General features: G+C 41.6%; 1 protein-coding gene across 2 annotated transcripts in view; it reads left to right on the forward strand.

Annotated features, from left to right (window-relative positions):
- Window positions 1-2,836: 2,836 nt before the first annotated feature.
- Window positions 2,837-20,001, forward strand: part of SMCO4 (single-pass membrane protein with coiled-coil domains 4) — a 28,501-nt gene continuing 11,336 nt past the window's right edge. Inside the window, exons 1-2 of one of the 2 annotated variants that reach the window (XM_084226720.1) lie at window positions 2,946-2,977; window positions 11,075-11,149. The gene's annotated coding sequence lies outside the window, so the exon portion shown is untranslated. Of the gene's footprint in view, window positions 2,978-11,074; window positions 11,150-20,001 lie in introns of both variants that reach the window. The other variant, XM_084226721.1, reaches the window with a different exon arrangement.

A 20,001-nucleotide genomic window follows, 5' to 3' on the forward strand; every position in this document is an offset into this window, starting at 1 on the left:
TGTTGAATCTTATGAGAGAAAGAAGACTCTGAGGATGAGATTTGGAGGAAGTCTCAGAGGAGATTGATATGAACAGAAAATAAGGAAAACAAGAACTCAGAGTAAATCTGAAGAAAGTGTGGAACCAAAGAGAAATCAAAAGAAAGGCAAAGGAGTTCTTGGAAGGCAAAGGCACAAGCAAAACCAAAGGGCGCAACTGCACAGAGGGGGAAAGAATCTGTGCTGTGGTTCCACCAGTCATTGGAGAAAAAGTCAAAAACTGCCAGAGACTGTGAAAATCGCAAATCCAAAGAGTCTTGGCAAGCAACATCTGTTTCTTATTGTCACAAAATATTTTGCCAGTTGGGAAGGATATAATCTGTAGGGTTTTGCCGCTGTAAGTTCCCAGAGGAGGAAACAATATTCAAGGGAAAGGGCCTTGTAAGTGGGCCTTCATATACATGTATATGAACCCATTTGATTATATTTTGTATTAGAACTTGTAATGAACACCACAGTTTCTGCACTTCGGTTGCACTTTATGTGTGATTATTTTGCTTGTTCTCTTCATACATTCACATATGTAAAACCATATGTATTTATTAAAAGACTAAGCTGCTACTGTCACAGAAGTAGGATACAACAAAGGGACAAAATACTAAATTTGGCAATAGCATTTCCCACATTTTACAGTACTGCATAAAACAAATCTATAAATTCTGAGCAGGTTCAGGGGGAAATTACTGCACACTGATAGCTCAACCTGAAAAGATTTTTTTTTCCTACACTAAGAATAAATAATAAAGATTATAATCCTGGCAGCAGATTTTTACACCTACATCCAAAGGACGTGTAGGTTTATTACCTACTATTACCTATGACCTAGAACAGTGCAATGTCTTAAAATGTGAACCAAACCTTTTACTGAGCTGTACTGCAGACTCCACGGCTGCAATCAATACTCCGAAGAGCCCTATTTTTCTTGGACAAGAGACATACATATATCCGATATTTGAGGAAGCCAGGTGAATAAATCAATAGCTAAACAAAAATGCACTTAATCATATCTGTTTTGGACAGATGCAGGCTGGAAAACCTATATAGCCCACACAATGTCTTCTGCCTAAAGCTTAGACAGGAATCTGTGTTTCCTAAATGGCAACATCCTGTTGCTGGGCATCGCTGAAGCTGGAGTGATCACAGTGGCAAGTAATTGTGTGCCAGCCAGGATCTACTGCTCAAACTTTAAAGTTCCGGTATAGTTCGTTGTTGGAGTACTTTAGCACAAATATGAAATTTAATAACTACCAAATTATGTATTTTGTAAGTTTAACAGCTTTCCTGGAATATGTAGCAAAGATTCACACATTCACTTTAACCTTAAATCGACTTGGCTGCATTTTCTTACTTAGAGTCAGCCCAAGGAGGAATTGAATATACACACATAATTTATCTTTCCTTAATGGTTTTAAGTGGTGACCATTATGGGATATTTCTCATGGTACTGCAAGTGATCATTAAACATACATAATAGCCCTACTAAATGAGTAGATAAGTCTAATGCCAAAATTTTCCCCGTTCAAAGGTACGCTTGCGCATGGAATCGCTGCTATGCTTAAAGGTGCCCCTTTACTTGACATTACTTAATAAAGCCCTTTGAGATACCACAGTGCGAGAGATGTTTTAGAAAAGCACAATTTTATTTCTTCTCTGCTTTAGCCCTAAGCGGTTCAGCATTATTTGAACATCAGCAACAGCACTTCTTTATGACTTCAAAGTCGGAACCTAACCTCAAATTGGCAGTGCACCTCGAGATTAAAACTGTGCCCAGCACTCTGAGAAATGGATGTTTTCAGCAGAAAGAAGAGCAACAGGACGTAACAACACGACAGTCTAAGACCACTTAATTAGGAGGTTTATTAAGGTTACACTAAGGTGCCTGTCATGAACATTTTCACAGGAAACACTTCAAGAAAGGCGTGAGGAAAAGGATGAAACTACAAGCATGGAAAGAGTTCTCTAGCTGTTATTAACATGGAAGAAGGGCAAGATTCCTCCCAACCAACCTTTTCAGCAGAAAGTTGTGTTAGGCACACTGCAACCAATGCAAGCCCAAGAAACGTCTTTTATTTCCAAAATGTGTAATCCTGACAAGAACAAAAGACAAATAGATGTCTGAGGTCTTCTATTTTCCACCAGTTACAGCTACTGTCTGTTTAGGAACGCGGCGAGAGGTCCCTTCTCCGCAGTAAGAGAGCAGAGCGTCTCTGTGGCAGCCGGCCGAAGCCAGGGGAGCTGGGCAGCAGCTGCAGGTGTTTTGGGGTGTCGCTGGCGCAGAGATGACAGCATTCAGGCTGCGTGCGGCAGGGCTCCCCAGCACACCCTGTCCCGCCGCTCTGCCAGACAGCTCCTGTTCCCGGAGGACGCGGAGCCGGCCCTCCATTTTTATTTTCGGCCCGTAATCGCAGAGTTTGATCAACTCAACAGGCGCTTCCGTCCTGCTGGTACGCGGAAAAAAAAATGACTTGCTCTTCTGATCCCACCTATTTCGGCGTTCTCCTGTGTGAACCTCTCTCCCCCGTCCTGCGCGCTCCCCCCACAGGGCCAGCGGGCCGACACCGGAGGGGGCCGGGCGTGCCGCACGCAGCTCCCCGGCCCGCGGGGCGCCCTCCGGGCGGGACCGACGCCGGGGCCGGGCTCCCCGGGCCGGCGGGGCCGGGCGCGGCTGGGGCCGGTGGTCCCCGGGCGGGCGGCAGAGGGCGCCCCGCGTTCCGCAGAGCGGGGCCGGGAGGAGCCTCCGGCGCGGCCGGGGAGGGCCGGGGGGAGGGCCGGAGCTGCCACGTCCTCGGCGGCGAGCGGCGGGCGGGGAGCGCAGCCCGCGCCTCAGCCCCACGTGTGGCGGCGGAGCGGGGAAGTTGCCGGCGGCCGGCGCTGCGGACGGTGCTCCTCTCCCGCCGCTGCCCGGCCCTTCCCGTCCCTCGGGAGGACGCAACTCCAAGTAAGGGCGCGCGGCGGCCCCGCTCCCGTCCGCTGTCCCGGGAGAGGCCGGTGGGTGCGGGAGGCGCTGGGAAGGGGGCGGCGGGGAGCGCTGTGACGGGGCACGGGGCGAGCCCGCAGTGTCCCGGGGGAGCCGCGGGCAGCGGGATCGGCTCCCGGGCGGGACAACTTCCTGCGGACTTGGGCTCCGAGCGCTCCGTCCCGCGGCCGGGGTGCCGCGGATAAGCCCGGAAAGTTTGGGAAGGCGGAGGGCGGGCGGGGAGCCGGGAGCCGGCCGGGGAAGGCGGGGGGGAGCCGCCGCCGGGCCACGCTGCCGGGGCTGGGTGGCAGCCCCCGGGAAGCTCCGCTGAGAGGCTGGCGAGGAAAAGAACTGCTCCGAACACTCACAGGAGGCTTTCGGGGTTTCTGTGTTGTTGCTTTTTCCTTTTTTAAAATCTACTTAATTTCAATTCCCAGTCGTGAGTACAGTTGTGCCAGAAAACGACCGAGACCTGTGTTTAAGCAGCCTGTTGGAAAAAAAAAAATAATTCAGGAAAGCATTAAAGGTGACCCAAGAAAGAAAGAAAAAAATCTGTTCTGAATGTTAAAACGTGGGGTTCGTCTCTTTTTGAAAGCCCCGTGCCCTAATTTGTGCGTGTTTTGTCCCTGTGGTGGGCTGTCATGAGTTCGGTGCATAGTTTTGTGGTTCTCCTTATTGTTGATTGTCTTAAAATTTTTCTGCTGTTTTTCTAAACCGATTGTAGTTCAACCCTTCATCTTATTTTTCGACTGTTTTAAATGTTCTCTTGTCAGAATGGTTTTTGTTCCTTGGTCCCTATCCTGCCTGAAATTTGTATGATATTTTTATCTGTCTGTGGGGTGGTGCCACCCTGGGTCGAACCTCTGGGGGTTTCCGTGTTTCTCTCAATTTTGAAAATTTGATTGTCAGTTATTTTTAGCTTTGTTCAGAATTTCCTCCTTGAAATGAACTAGAACTCTTACAGGAATTCCCCTATGCCGTTTTGAAAAAAAGTGAAATGAGTTTCTGTTGGTACATTTTTAATAACTTTTTGCTCTCCTCTCTCTTAATTGCCTTTTAGTAGCCTATTTATAACATACAGACCTCCTAAGATGAAGCTAAGAAGAAAACTATTCTCAGCCTTTGTTGATTTCACTGATTTTTGTCAGATAAATGAACTGCTCCTTGCACAGCAGTTTTAGCTGCTGGTTTCCCTAATGCTTTGTGGGAAACGTGGAAGGGACATCTACCAACAAGAATTTTAGGTGAAGCTATCAAATACTGCCCAATATTTTGGGAGAACTACCTGTTTTTTTAGTGCATTTTCCAGCGTGGACTTGCATAGGTCTCCATTCTTCTCCTCGAGAGGGTTTTGGCAGAGCTGTTGGCCACAAATGCAGGGCAGCACAGAAGAGCATGGACAGCACTGACAGACTTACAGAGATAAAGACAAATGATGTGCAGAGCTGGGCAGCTTCAGATGCTGCCAGGGTGGACACTGGAAAGCTCTCCTAGGGAGCACATATTACACCATTTTTGGGATATGATTTGCGTTCACAGTCTGATGGAACTGGTTTGTGTTCAAACCAGTGAACGTCCAACGTTCAGTAGTGACTGCATACCCACACCTCCTGTCTGTGGAACACCATCTGAGCTTTGTAGCTACCCCAGAGCACGGGCTGGAAATGGGCCTGTGTGAGGTGGCAGCCCTCAGTAACACTCCCTAGCTCATTGCTGCTTGTTTGGAGAGGGGTGTGGGTGCAGAAGCAGCGAGAGACTGGACTGTGTGCTCACTTGTTGCTACTAGATCTGTATGCTAGCAAAATAATTTCAATTTTTTAAAAAAATCTAACCGTGTTTTTCTATGCATTAAATAAACACAGAAATCCTTTTGCATATATATATATATTTGTATATGTATATATGTACATATAAAAGATACATGTTCTGATTAGGTAATATGACCTATCTTATTCGATGGTACATATATTTGATGATGGCAGTTTGTAATGTAATGCAGCTTCCTTGTTCGTTTCCACAAATTTTCCTTCTCCATCATCTTTCTCCCTTTCCTGTTACTTTGAAGACCAACAAGGCTTGTCCCAGTGGTGGTGTTCCACCAAGAAGCAGTGGTGAGGAGAAGCTGAATGAACTCCTGCAGGAAGTCACAGGAGATGGATCCTGATTCTGCAGGCAGCACTGCTGTCCTGGGGGCTGTGCTCTGAGAGATACATTGGTCTTTTGCAGTGCTTTTGGGGTTTGAGGGAACTGACCCCGTATTCTCTCTGCTGAGCTGGGCTGGGCTTTGCTTTTACTGCCACAGATGTGCTTCAGCTGCTCCCAATGCCATCTGAGCCTTTTGAGAATGGATCTGGCATCTCCTTCAGGTCCAGGTGCTTCAGAATAAAATGATCTCTGTCTCCATACTAATCTCTGCATCGTGAACTGCAAGAAGCATCCCTGGGTGGATTGACGTCCATGACATGCAGTAGCAATTTGTGCTCCATGCCAATATAGATTTCTCTAGTTTTTGATTCATTATGAAAATGCTTGGAGAAATTATCCCGCAAAGAGATCTTGCCTGTTGTCTTCTATGGAGATCCCCAAGGCTGATGGCTTTACAGGGCCACCACAGCAGTGGCAGAGCTGTAAGTCCACAAGTTCTGTAACCATGTGAGACTGTTCTTTAGAGGGTGAAAGATCCTGAGGTGTCCATGATGCCAGTTTGGGTTGATTATTTTTTGGTTTGTTTTGGTTTTTAATTTTTTTTTTTTTTTAATTATAGCAGTAACAGCTTCCCAGTAAGTCCTGCATACAACTGAGGAGTTACCTATCTTTTCACTCATTATGGGAAAGAGTTATGTGGGCAGATGTGGCCTGTGTGAAGATTTGCTGAGCTCTTAATCCTGTTTGTAGCTGATAGGCCATGCAAATATGGAAGGGCATCTCTTTCAGTATATAAAGGTCTTAACTGCTCACCACCTTAGGGAGATGTGCTGTTAAAATGCTGTAATTATTTTATCAGTAGCTACAGGCCATGAAGTAGATGTAAAATCCTGCAACAGTGCAGACCGCCTCCCCCAGCCGGTTGTTTTTTTTTTTTCCCCTTCTGGTTGCTTGTTTGGGTTTTTTGAGAGAGATATTTTTACTTGTTAAGAAAAACCATAAAATAATTACTGTAGGTAGCAGAGGAATCAGGCTTTGTATAATGAATGGGGGAAGCAGCTAGAGATGAGATATTTGTGAGCCCTTTGAGCACATATGTATCTTGTGGGGATGAGAATATGTGATAATATTCTCTCTGTTGTCTTTTGCCCTGTCACTAGCTGTTTTTTGTTCTTCTTTATCCTTTGTTTGTTGTATTGTACGCCCATTTTAGATACAAAGAAGCTAGTCACTTCTTGCTTTCTTAAAAGTGTGAGCTTTTGGGTGTCTGTGTACTTAGAAGTTTCTGACCACTGTTGTCATTAGAAATCTTGTAGAATTTCTGAAAAGGTAGGGCATACCCCAATCAAATTACTTTGCGTTAAGGTTCTGAAAGTACAAGCATAATTTTAAGTATATGAGCAACTTGTCAGAGGTCAGAGGGGTTATCTTTCGAGTCCAGCAGTATGCTTGCTGGTCAAAACTTAATGTGAATGAAAGAGTGTGTAGTACAGTGAAATCTCCACTGCAGTTTCTGGTGAGTGTAGAAAACACCATTTTTTTGCAATTCATGTGTGCTGTTTAAGTAGCTACTTCATTGAGGGGGGCTACATCCTTGGGGCCAGAGGAGTTACATTGTGTAGTTTTGTGGTGAGATTCTTTGGGGATAAAAATCTCCTATGTACCTGCCTGCTTTCCTGTTTGCTCATAGCTGCATTAGAGGCATGTGCAAGATAGGGACTTTACTTCCACCTTAACCAAGGTTCGGTGGGAGATGTTGATAAAACCAGAAATTGGGGCTGGATTTGTAGGTGGAAGATGGAGGGTAAGAGATTTGTGACACTGACTTTTGCAGCATGCAAAGCACTTGACTGTTAGGTTTCTCTCGAGTGCAGGTTGCTAACAGAGCCGCACTTGTATTTTCCCCTGTAAGAGCTCCTTTTGTGACCATAAGGCAGTCTCTAACTTGCAAAAATGAGACACAATAATATGGAAATTCAGTGAAAGTGTCAGTCTTGAGTCTTTTTCCTTTAAATAGGTAGTAACAATAATGCTGGGCTTTTCCGAGTCCTCTGCAGGTGCCTGTGGACGTGAAGGTAAAGGGACATAGCAGAGGAGTCTGACTGCATGCAGGGCGGGTGGGTTCTGATCTGCTCAGGTGGGTATTGACTTTCTGTGTTACAGCAGAGGGTCAGAAGAGGCAGGTTTACAAGGTTTTGTGAAACAGCCTGATGCATGGAAGCTGGAATGCTGAAACTCATTACTGGACTTACCAAAGTCTGTGAACCAGGCTAGAATGTGAACTCGTGACTGGTGCCCTAAGTCTTAGTGCCAGCTAACCTCTTTTCTGATCCCTTTCATGATTTTTATTTTATCTTGTTTGGATTGCCCATGTTTTCCATTAGACTTTTTCCTGTGGTCCTCTTATTTGCACTGGCATTTTTCTTTCCTGTTTACCCCAGCTGTCCTTTGACAGTTTCTCTGATTTTTTTTTAATTGCATTGTTAGATTTTTCTCCTGTGCAGGACCTATGTTGTTTACATTTATTCTTCCTTTATTCATCTTACATTTTTCTCCTTTTAACTCTTATCCTTAGAGGAGCCAGTTTTACTCTTAGAGGCCAGCCCTTTCTTATTGATTGCCAGCTGCTTTTATTGAAACTAATTTACATTCTCTGCTCTTATTGTGCTAGACAGAGGACTAGTGATTTTGAGTAAAGCTCTTTCCCGAAAGGCTTTGCTCAGAAATTGTCTCTGTATTTCACAAAAAGAGTGGAAAATAAAGAGCAACATCAGTGCAAAAGCTGCTTCTGCCTAAACCAATGTGTTTGTGTCTTTGTCACATGAAGAGTAGAAATGTGGCCTGCCCTGCTGCAGGCACAAATGACTTTTTCAGGCTGAAATGAGCTGGTGTGGTGAGGGGGAGTGCAGAATGATGTGGCCTTATGTTTACTTACATGGGCATCCCTTAGACTCTGGCAGTAAGAAACCCAGTTCATTTTGATTGTGACTGTGTTTTGCCTTGGTACTGCTGTGATTTTTTTTTTTTAAATAAACTGATCTTAAAAAAATTATGAAGAATAAAGATGCACTGCAGTTAAAGAGTTGAAGAGCTGTGTTTGCATGATGGTAAATTTGGGGAAGAAAAAGGTTAAATGAGAGGAGATGACTTGGTAGGCTTTAACACTGCGAGTACCATCTGCCTTCAGATAGGTTCTTTTGAGAAGGGTCTCTAATAAGGCTTCTCAAGCCTTATTAATTCCTAAGCATAAAACCCTTGTTTTCAGGTCATGTTGATTTTGGGCTTTGTGTCATGCTAGAGGTATGGATAATCAGGGTTTGGATTTACTAGACCTCAGGGTGTATATCCCATCTCTTTCTCAGACTGCTTTTGGTTTATAAATTGGTCTCACTGCTTTTTCACTCATTGTCAGTTTGGTTTGACACCTTGGCTTTGCTTGTATATTTGGAAAGGGGGGAGACTGTGGTACAGTGCTTAGTGTCAGGTCTGGAGGGGCAAGTGTGTTGCATAAATTTGTTACCAAAATTCACTGTAGTGCTCTGCCTCTCAAGTGTTCTTAGCATGGCTGCTTACTGGTAATTACGTCAGTAGCTTCATTGCATCAGGATAGATCTTTACTTTGGCACCCAGCTAGAAGCATAACAAAAGGAAGGAAGCTGCAGGATGGATTTTTTAGTTATAAAAGTGCACCCTCAAACACAGATTAGGTACATGCCTGTCATGATAGAAATAAGAGAACCCAGAGCCTTCTGTTAGTCTTTACTGGTGCTGGTATAAAATATGGCTGTGAGCCTGCAGTCATGCTTCAAAAAGGCTCAGGAAGTTCATCTGTGGTTAGTTGTCTTTGCAAATTAGAAACCTGTGCACTACTGTGCTGGGTCTGGCCATCAACTCAACCTTCACAACCTACTTTGAATGGAAAAACATACGGTTAAATTCTAGCATAATTTAGGACAACACCTGCAGGATAAATGTGTGGCTTGAGAGGTTTAGGTGCGCACCATCAGAAAAACTTGAGTTTTCTGAATTCATAACTGTTACAGGAGAGGCTTGTATTTATACTGTTATAACCTATGAAGTATGTTAGAAGGCTTGGAGTCTTGAGTTACTTGTGATGAAGTCTTTAGCATAGAGGAAAAGGCTGCATGCCAACTTTTTTGTCTTAATCTTAGGCTTTGATACCATTACTCAGAAGTCTTGATGCTGGTTCTTGCTGCTGAATTATTATTTCAGTCTGCAGAGCAAAGTTTCCCTGCATTGTTTAAGTCTTTCCCACAGTTGTAAGAGAAATACTTAAGAGTACAGGAAATGGTGTCTGTAAAAGTAAGATTTGATCTGAAATCTGATTGCCTGAACAATTGCTAAGTCTTTTACACTTCTAAAAGTTGAAGATGAGTTAGTTCTTTCTGTTGATAATTTACTTAGCATGTTAAACTCATTGTACAGTAATGTCCATCAAACACACTTTTGCCTTTCTTTTAAATTGAATTATAAATTGAGGAAGAGAAACAGAAATATTTGTATACAATCATTTTTTCCCATGCCTTCCAGCTAGAGCACTGCCTTCCTGAGTTGGGAGAAAGTGAAACCTTTCTGTTCTGTGTCCGAACAGAACAAAATGCAGAAACCAATAGCAGGAGTAGGAGTGAGAAATCATTTGACTTCTTAAATTCTGGCCTTTGTTAATAACAGGATGGTTTATTATTATTTTATTATCATTGAATATGATGTTGTATTTAAAAAACAAAAAAAAGGTATCAACTTTAGTATGTGCTTAAGGAGGAGCAGGGGAAGTTTTCAAGCACCCCAAAAGAGCTGTAGGAATAAATCTTTGGAGCAAATTCAGTAACAAGTAGAAATACTGCAGTTGGTTTGTGCATCTTAGCATTGATCTCTTCCTGAACTAATCACACCCCTCCTAACACACACACAGTGTAGTTGTACAGCGCCTTGCAGGCTCACCTGCACTTTTCTGCACACCCTTCCAAGTAATTAGACAGGAGCAGGATCTTCCATGTAAGCCTTTGAGCTTTGTTATTTCTGTGCTCAGTGTAAAATGCAGTGCTGAGAGAATGGCCTTCTTTGGCTTAGGCACAGCATCTTTAGCTGCTTTGCATCTGATCCCCTCTGAACAGGAGTGAGGAGGATTGGGTCTGCCTGTGGTGTAGCACTCTGTCATATCCTCTGTCTAGTTCTGGTAAATCAAAGCTGTTGACAGCTGGCTTAGCTGGTTTTTTCAAGTTCTCTTTGGAACAAGATGATCTTTAAGGTCCCTTGCAAACCAAACCATTTTATGATTCTCTGTATATGTTCCTGAAGTGCCCAAATGCCAGTGGGAGGTTAGTCCCAGCTATCCTTTGTGACTGACAAAATTTCTATGTAGTTTGGGGAGGGATGTGATTTCTCTGGGCTTTTAAAATTTTTTGTCCTGTGGCTTTTTGGTTTTTTAAGTTGGTTGTTTTGAGGTGTTTTGGAAAGAAAGAACCTGTGCAATTGCTGCTTAACTTTTAACTTCTGGATATGTTTTGGCAAAAATTGTTTTGGGTTTTTTTTTCCAGTGCCTCACAGAACAGTGAAAAAAGAATCCCTGACCCCTAAAGCTTTTCTGCTTAATGCACTTCCTTGACCTTTTCAAGTACTTTGTGCTTTTGCAAGGATATAAACCTGGATATTTTATTTATTCTTTGTTGCTAAACTAACTGGAAAATTTGGGGGTTTTAGAGATAGGAACTTTGATGATAAATGCATTTTCCCTTGTAAAACTTCATCTGTATTCTCAGTGCTGGGCACTCCTGAAGGAAATTCAGTGTGAAGAGAGGTCTTGTGACAGTTTTGCCCTTAGCAACCCTTAGAAGCACAGGAGAGGAAGAATTAAAGGAAGGAGCTGCAGTGTGCAAAGTCTGAAGAATTAACATCAGTCCCTTTGTCATACAGTGGAAAGAAAAGAGTTGACTGGAGGAGGAAATCTGTGGTACTGGTGGAGAAGTACAGACAATATCTGGCACCTAGGTAAGGCCTCACAAGCAGCAGAAGTGTATCACGCTGCAGAAGCTTTCTGGGCTGTGATCAGTGCTCTGAAATACTGTTTAAGAAACTGTCAACAAACTATGTATTCAGTTAGTTCATCTGCAAACTTCAAATGTATTTGATAATCCCCATGTAGTGCAATTAAGAAGTATTCTTAAGCCTTAACCTTATTTTAATTTAAAAAAAGGCATCATGGTAGAGTATACTGCATGTAGTGAACAGCATATACTATCTGGATAAATGACTGAAAACTTTACTACGTGGCACTTACATGCTCTTTTACTTTATGCCAAATTTTATTTTTTGCTGTTTTTTTTTCGTTGTGAAATGAGGGGGTACAAACCTTTTGCTGAATATTTCCACCCGTGTTTTTATTCATTGTGTGAAAATAATATGACACTGTTACCAAAACAAAAAAACCCTCAGATTGTAAGCATATATTGTAATATCATTGGCATTTTTTTCCTGTAAGAATGACAGTGGATGCAAAGGTGTGTTTAGCTTGAGAAGGGATGTATTTGCTTTCCAAAATAAATGCTATTTATTACAAATTGTCTACAGGAGAGTGAACATGCAAGGATCAGGGCATATAATATTTTCTTTAAAACACACCTTTGGTAAATATATTTTTAGCAGTTGCTAATCTGTTTCCTGCCTAGGAAACCAAGGAAGTCAAAGAGAAAAGAAGATTATGGACATATTTGTTATTCAATGCTGTGTTGTTTCTCTGATTTCCATCTCCTGCGCAGTTAGAAACTCTGCAGGAAAGGGATATGTGACTTGTGTTGAAAACTTTCAGAATTCCTGTTTCTCTGGGCATTTCTAGCTGAGCAGGTTAACCTTTACTGCTGGGCCATATCTCTCCATATTTTCCTTTGCCCTGGAAAATTTTTGGTCTCCATTATTCCTGACCACCCTGGACAGCTGGCAGTCTCTTCCTTCCAGTCTGACAATACCAGCAGTGCAGTGGCACCAGCTCTGTGCAAGTCCCTTTGAATTCTGCTGTCAGTTACATTTTTTGTGAATCAAGTGTTTCAGAATTCCAGGGAGCCCTGAATATAAACGTATCAATTAAGTGTCAACACAACAGCATCTGTCGTTGAAATTGGGTATCAGTTTATTTGGCATCAGCATGGCAAAGGTTTGGCTGACAGCCAGAGTGAAATATTCCAGCAAAAGCTGCTGCAACAGGAGCCATCTCAGAAGCAATTCGCTAAAATTCAGGTGCTCTAACATCATCTTTTAATAAATTCTTAAGACATGAGGGACTTTAAGCAAAAAGCTTTCATGTTCCACATTCTTGCCTCCTGTTATTTCTTTTTCATGTCCAATTTTTTTTGTTATTCTTCTCTTGGAAAAGATACATACAAGGTTCCGGGATGTATATATCCTGTGATTTAATATCCTTTTTTTGCTTTCCACTTCTTACTTCAACATTGTTTACATAAAAAGTTCCAAATGAATGCAAGCAGTGATGCCTGCTTTGGGAAAACTTTGCTGAAGTATGAAAGAGGTAAGGCTCTCGAAACAGGAGAGTAAGAAATTGTCCCTTGTAAAAGATGTGTGTTCTGGAGATTTTGTGTATTTTTTCTTTTCTGAAAAACTTTGTCTCTTCCTTGCTTTTTTTCCTAGATCTTTTTCTTAGATTTAAGTAAGTTTTGCATTCTCAAAGATGTGAGTAAGTCAAAACAGTAATTTCTGAAAGTTAGGAAACCCCAAGTCCATAACACACTCCATTTGTCACGGACATAACTGCCGTGGTTGAGTAAGCACTTTAGCATACTGTGGGAAATGGGGAACTCAGATCACTTTGTTCTTATGGATGGTTTTTATCATACTTGAAGGAGGTGAAGAGGAAACTCTTTGATTTAATGGTATAGCTTGTAAGTATAGTCACCTGGTTGATTCTGATACCTGTTTAGAAACAAAACCAGGATGAGTTGGAAAGGAAAAAATATAGCAGAAAGTCCCACTATCCTGTAGCATATCCAAATGTTTACCTTGTGCCTTTTTACTGACTGGGCTCCAAACAGTCCTTATCCCTTCATCAAATTAAAGTTTTTCACTTGGGTGCTAAAAAACCATAATTTATAGGAAAGCATTAAGAACAATACAGGGATAAAAGTAGTTGGAAGAAAATACACATTGGGTTTTCAGTGCTGGAGGAAAAGCTTGTAGAATAAAGATGAACTGGGTTTTTTTAAAGGTTTTTATGTTTTGATTTTTTTCTGGGTTCCCCTCCTCCTCCTTGAGGTTTGAAGTTGTATGAAGTTGAGTTTTTCTCAGAAGGGAGAGAACAATGAAAGGGATCTATCGTATTGTCTGCATTTTAAATGGGCTGGTTTCTCTTTGGTAGAAAATAAATAGTAAATAGTGGATTAGTTCTTAACTTCGTACTCTCAAAAGAAATAACAATCTCAGAGTTAAGTAATGAAACCTCTTTAGGAAAATCAATGTTACCTGTATCCAAGCTCAGTTTATTCAAGAGGTCAGCTTTGTTGCTGCCCTGGCATGGCTTGAATTTAATGATTAACAACCTCTTAATGACTGTTCATGTAACTTCCATCTGGTATTTTATATAAGCGTAAGCCAAGATGGTAACAGAATGCTGTAGTAAAGCAGTATGTGCTATTCAGGGAAAAATCTCGTTCCAAATCCTGTATGCAGCATGCATCAGCCCCAGTGAAACTGAGAGAAGCCCATTAAGAAATCCGATTAGCTGTCTGCTCTCTAGGTGAGTTAAAATCTCTGTCCAGCGTGGTAATCAGTGATGTCTAACTGCTGGCTTATCTGGTAATAGTGCTGTCACCTTTTATAGGTGCCTCTCTTCAGTTCCGCCTGCCTTGTGTATTCATTTCAGCCATGCAGAACACCAAGCAGCCAAGTGAGACCCTGCTATAAATTTTAAAATCCTCTTCAGAGCCGAGGCCAGCGCTGTCATGTTCTGTTGTGTTGCCCTTTGTTCCTGCAGGTTTCCTTGTGAGATCTCCAGGTGCCGTGTAAGCAGTAGCACACAAGAGCAGGGAGAGTGTGCTTTGTGTGAAAGCAGCATGGAAAAGTACAGCATTAGGTTCAAGTTTCAAAGTAATGTCAAGTACTAGTTAGTGTGCTTGCTCCAGCAGTAGTTTTCTACAGGCGAGAAGAATAAGGAACATATCATTTCAGGAGGAAATAATGGAAAATATTTCAAAAGTAGCATTAGTTAATGCAGTAGCCTGTAAAGTCTGAATTGTTTTCCTGTTAAAATGCAGAATGTGAAGGAGAGCAATTCTAATGTCTGCAGTTTTTGATGTATTTATCTCCAGAAAATACAGATCTGCTGTCCCTTCCGTATCCATAGGTGTTCATGTCCATGGAGAGACCTGGCTGAAACCTGTGGAGCACTGCAATAGCAATCAAGATGAGTTGCCATATGGGAACAGAACTTTTCATCAGCTCTTACCACATAAATACAGTCCTTAGTCTTGTGAAGGTGTCATCTCTTGGTAGTTCCTTCCCATCAATATTTGTTCATCTTCTATTCCTTTTACTCAGAGGAGGTGAATTTAGACTGCAGCTTTCTTAATTGTTGTATGCTCTCTGCTTGTGGGTTCCATCAAGTTACTGTGATCTCAGCCATGCTTGGTACCTTATTTTGTATTTCATTCTATACTTGCTGTTGTGAAATATATTAATACTGTGTCATTTCTGTTCAGGCTTATGAACAATTTTGAACTATTTTTAGCATCCTCAGCTGATTGAAACTTGGGAGTTCCCTAAAAGAAAGTGAGGTGATACCTATGGTACAGCACAGTAGATAAGAGGTTACGCTCCTCCTGTCTTTCCCTTCTCAGAAATCTGCTTTGTACTTGTAGTTCTAGTTTTCAAATCTTGGCTGATTTGTGAAATGAAATATCACTTCTCTGTGGGAAAGAGGGGTAAGCAATGGCTGATGGCCTACATCATAGAAGGAGTAAGCAGATCTGATACCTCCAGCCCTTTGTAGGAAAAAGATTATTCTGAGAGTCCATCTGAGACTGGAGGTGGTGTATACTGTCCTCATCTTGAAGTGCACAGAACATATTTGTTGATTCTCTTGGGTTTTGGAGACCCATGCTCAGGAGTACATTTGGTATTATTTAGCATATTTAGGTTTTGGTGGGGTTAGTAAGAGGCTTTGTTAAACCACTGCTGGGTTTTCTGCTCGGATATTTAGTTTATTCCCCCCTCTGTGTTGAACCTCCATTCCTTTTCTTAGTCTTGTTTATTCTTCCCCATTCAAATTGCAGTTTTGGAGGAGATATACATTTTCCTTTTCTTTACATTTACACCAGAAATTGAAAGGATAAAATTTCCCTTCTTCACTCTCAGGAGTGAAGTGCTATTTTATAGTACCCTCAGATTAAATATTGGGGTCGGTAATCTATTCCTTGCACCACAGTTCTTGTTTAGAGGAACAGTTTATTTGGAGCAGTATTTGCAGAACCATTTCAGTTCATCTCACTCACTATTTCCAAGTCAGGACTGCAACCTTATGTAAGCCAGTCTCCATCCACTTAACTCCAGAACAAATGTGGTGATTAATATTTATATAAAAGCTTTCATGTTTCCACAGTGAAATTGTCTTACTTTGAAAAGAAAAGGTGTCTTTTTCCCTGTTGACTTGGTGTGGAAAAAGCTTGCAAAGGCTTCCAGGAGCACTGTATCTGAGACAGGCATCAGCAGAAGAACTGAGGTCATCTTTAATTCGGTATTTCATTTTGTGAAATTGCCTACACCAAGAGAAATAAAACATTTACATGTATATTAACCAGTGTTTGCCAGCTCTTGGAATAAAGCCAGTTCTCTCAGGGCCAAACAAACGCTCTGAGTGAATGAGTAATAATCTTCAATTGTCACTCCTAATTTATGGATGAGTAGATAGAGCAGTGTTTGCCATTTTAAGTTGTCCTATTTGCTTGAAAGACTAGAAATCATGATTAGCTGTTGGCTTGGAGTATCAATAGCATGTCTGTTTATAGCTGATTTACTCAGTATAGCTGTTGCAAAAGTTCAAGACCTCCGCACATGATAAGAAGTAATTGTGAAAGAAGATGAGAACACATGAAGGTTACAGATGTTTTGGGACAGTAATTTGGAATCCACAGCCAGAAGCTGAAGAATAAATAGCATCTCTTCTTTATAAATTACATGCAAGGTCTCCCTGTGCCTCGTTTATTTTCTGAGGAAATCTGTATGGTCATGTTAAGAGAAAATTTAAAAATCCATGGATTGCCAAGATAATGTCTGTATTGGCTTTTGTTGTGGATAAGTAAGAGGAGAGCATACTACTGATTGTCTTACAATGATGTTTCCTGTCTCCGAGCCTTTCCATTTGCCTAATTTTCCAACAAATGCAGTTAAGAGCAGTTTTGAAAACTTTGTTTTACATTTTCATGAGCATGCTTTTGTCATGAAGTTAACAACAATCTTGCCTTGATTGGGGTGAATAAAAACAGCAATCAGACTCTATTTTGTTGATAAAGAGGTGTGTTTTTAATGGGAATACTTAAAATCCTACCTTATAAAGCCCATATTATATACTGCAGGGAGCCTAATAGCACAGCCCCTCTGGAGTCGGAGTTTATGGAAATGAGAGTCACTATTGAGTTTAAATTGTCTGTAGAGTATCCTGTGATGTCTTCCATGAGGTCTCTCAACTGGTTGTGGGGGAGGCTGCTCCATCACACCTAAATACGTAGGCAGGAGATGGATGAGAAGTAGGAAGCTCAGCTGTCAGCCACTGAAAGCAAAGACACACAGTGCAGAAGTGAAACCTATCACTGATGTCGGTCTTCTTTGATGGATGGACTCTTCCATCCACTTCTTTCAGTCTTTATTTTACTTCCATGCTTTTATTCGCTTTTATTCTGTGTGCTCGTTTGTCTTTGTTTTCATTTTGTTTCCTTTTTTTTCTTTTCCTGCACACTAAGGGGGCTCCCCTGCACTTTCTGTCTTGACTTCATTATCTTGCTCACCTACTTGCGCTACATCATAACTTTTTTCTTCCTTTCCCCCCACTGCATTAAACTTCCTATCTGTCATCCGGTGAAATGAAATAACAGTAAGGGCAGTTGGTGTTGATGTTGTAGATACCAGGATGTCCACAGCCCAGGTTGCAGCCATTAATATTCTGTCTGTAAGCTGTGGAAGACAGGCTCTGAAGAGGTGCCTAAGGACATGATTCCTCAGTCCCTCTTGAAAGGTCAGACATAGAACTTAACTTCTGTACTGTGTAGCCTTAGCTGTCACTTGGTGTTTGCAAGCACTTGGATAAGATTAAAAACTAATATATCCCTCTTTTGAGAGAAGGTCAAATAATACGTGATTCAAACCCTACACGTACTGGATCACGGCAGGAACCTTTAAATGCCCATTCCCTGCACATGCACAGCTCCCAAAATCATCCATGAGCTCCAGTGCTGACTTGACTGCCACTGTTGAGGTTCCAGGAGTAACTTGGTTTGATTGTTGAGTGCTTGCTGTTAAATTGATAAGAGAGATCTACTGAGTACTCCAGTAAAATGATAAATATATATATAATACACATATCAAATGTGTCTGGTTTAAACAAGGAAGCAAATTGAGTTGTATTTTTAAGAGCTGGTCAGCAGTATCTTAATAAAAATAGGGGGGTACTACAATAGGAATAGGGTATATGAATAAAAAAAACCAAAACAATATACATGGAAGGAAAAAAAACCAAAAACAAATGCCAAACCTAACAAAAAAGCATCACCCCAAAGAGAAAAAAATCCTGCAACCAATCCACCCAGCAGCTTGGAGCAATATTTCTTGAAATTGCTTTAAAATATGAAACTATTAAGATTAATCCAAATCAGTCTATGCAGAGTAAGACAGATATGTGCTAAGATCTCAGCAGCAGCAGGTGCTTGCAGTATTATAAATAGAAAGCAATACAAATTGAGGTGCTTATTAAATTTGCCTTTATGATGCTTTGAAGAATTGCCCTAGAACAGAAAAGAAAAATTACCATAGGCTCTGGATTAGAAGGATGACTTAAATAGCTGTGCTGCCAAAGGAAACAGAACATAAACTAGAATAAGTGATAGACTTGTTCAGAAAAGGTTATCTAACAGTGATTTGTCTCTAACATGGAGAGGTTGGCCAAGAGCTTTGGAGGGATGTGATTGAACACAGGAGGGCTTAATTTTTTTTCATCAGTTTTAATACGGTATTGAGTTCTAATATATTTTCCAGGAGATTGCACTGTAATCCTTTCTAGCACTTATATTTCTCAGGTTTTTCCATGTTTCCCTCTTCCTCTTCCCCCAGCTGACAGGAAATATTCATGTTTGTGAAATGGACTTGTTCAGAATTTTTGCAGCCTTTTTGGATAGGCCATGGTGAGAACCCTGTATCTTACTCAGAACTTTCTAATATTAGTGAAATTCTGTAGGACCTCTGCAGAGAAGTGGCCAAGCATAGCAGCTAAGGAATCGTCAAGTAAACCAGATCAGAGCAACAGGCTCAACTGGCAGACTAATAAAAATAGATCAAAATCTGCAACTTTTTTTTCTTTAACAAGATACTCAAATAGATTTAATTTGGCAGATAGCATACCAGGAAATCTTAGCATGGGAAAATAAGTGTGTTGGGCAGGAACGAATTTCTGTGTGTAAGATCTGCTCTCCTACTTTTTAGTAAGAAAGCACAATCATCCTTCATGGTGGAGGGAAGGTCTGCAGCGGCACAGTTGCTCCTGCACCCTTCCTGTTGGGTCACTGTCTTGGAAAATGCCTGGTACAGAAAGAGCAAGGCATCTAGGTTGGAAATTATCACATAGTGAAGGGGAGAAGGGAACATGTGTAGATAACTGGACTTCTGGCATCCATACCCTCTTCTCCCTGGCCCTGCATGCATGGGCGTACACAAAGGGCTGGTGTGCCATACCAAGCATTCAGTGTATTTTAGCTGTCATTAGGAAATCATTGCAACCACATCCTTAGGAGTTGCAGGAAAAGGACAACTAAGGCAGGGCACAAGCATGACTACCCTTGGAACAATGCAGCAGGGAGTGAAGCTTAGTCTTGCACTAAGCTTACTGGGGTTAATTCAGTACCCTGTATCACTGGTGACTGAGAGCGCTGTGAATGTAGCAGATTGCTTTAAAAACAAAAAAAGGAAAAGGAGGAAAAACAAAACAAAAAAAAAAGAACAAGAAGGCTGCACAGGACTAAATAAGAAGGGTGAATGTGACTAATGTTGCATGGGGGAGGTGATGTTTTGGTCTTGGTAAATGCTTAAAAAGGAGGTCACTTGTACTGTACTGTGTTGAACTGTGGTACTGATCAATAGTTGCTTGCTGAGTGTTGTAGAGGAACTTCTGAGACATCCTTCTCTGCCTACCTGGGCTTGTTCATAATGGACTCTGTTACACACATGGCTCCACAGCATTTGCTTTTGCTTCCAAGCTTTTGAGCGGGGGGAAAGTCTTGGCAGTAGAACTGTAAGTAAGAATATATAAATAAATAGGTGGTGCAAGAATCAGTGTTGCAGAGCTGATCAGGCAAAACAGGTTTGTTTATAGGGTGGCTTTGCTGAGCAATTCCCTTTGGTTAGAATGTGCAAAACCTTCTTTCTGTTTGTAATTTTATTAAGTCTTAATTAAACTTTCTGCATTTAAATTAGTTTACATTAATGTCACACTGTCTTATTATGTGTATATTGACAGACACTAACAGGGATTTGATCAGCCTAATCCATCTGTATGTAATTATGTGCCTTCCCCTTAAATAATTGCAAAGAGTCTATCAGTCATGGCAGGAAAGCCTACTGCTTTATTATAATGTGGG

This window comes from Fringilla coelebs (genome assembly GCF_963513975.1).
Source record: "Fringilla coelebs genome assembly, chromosome: 2".
In the NCBI taxonomy this organism is placed as follows: Eukaryota; Metazoa; Chordata; class Aves; order Passeriformes; family Fringillidae; genus Fringilla; species Fringilla coelebs.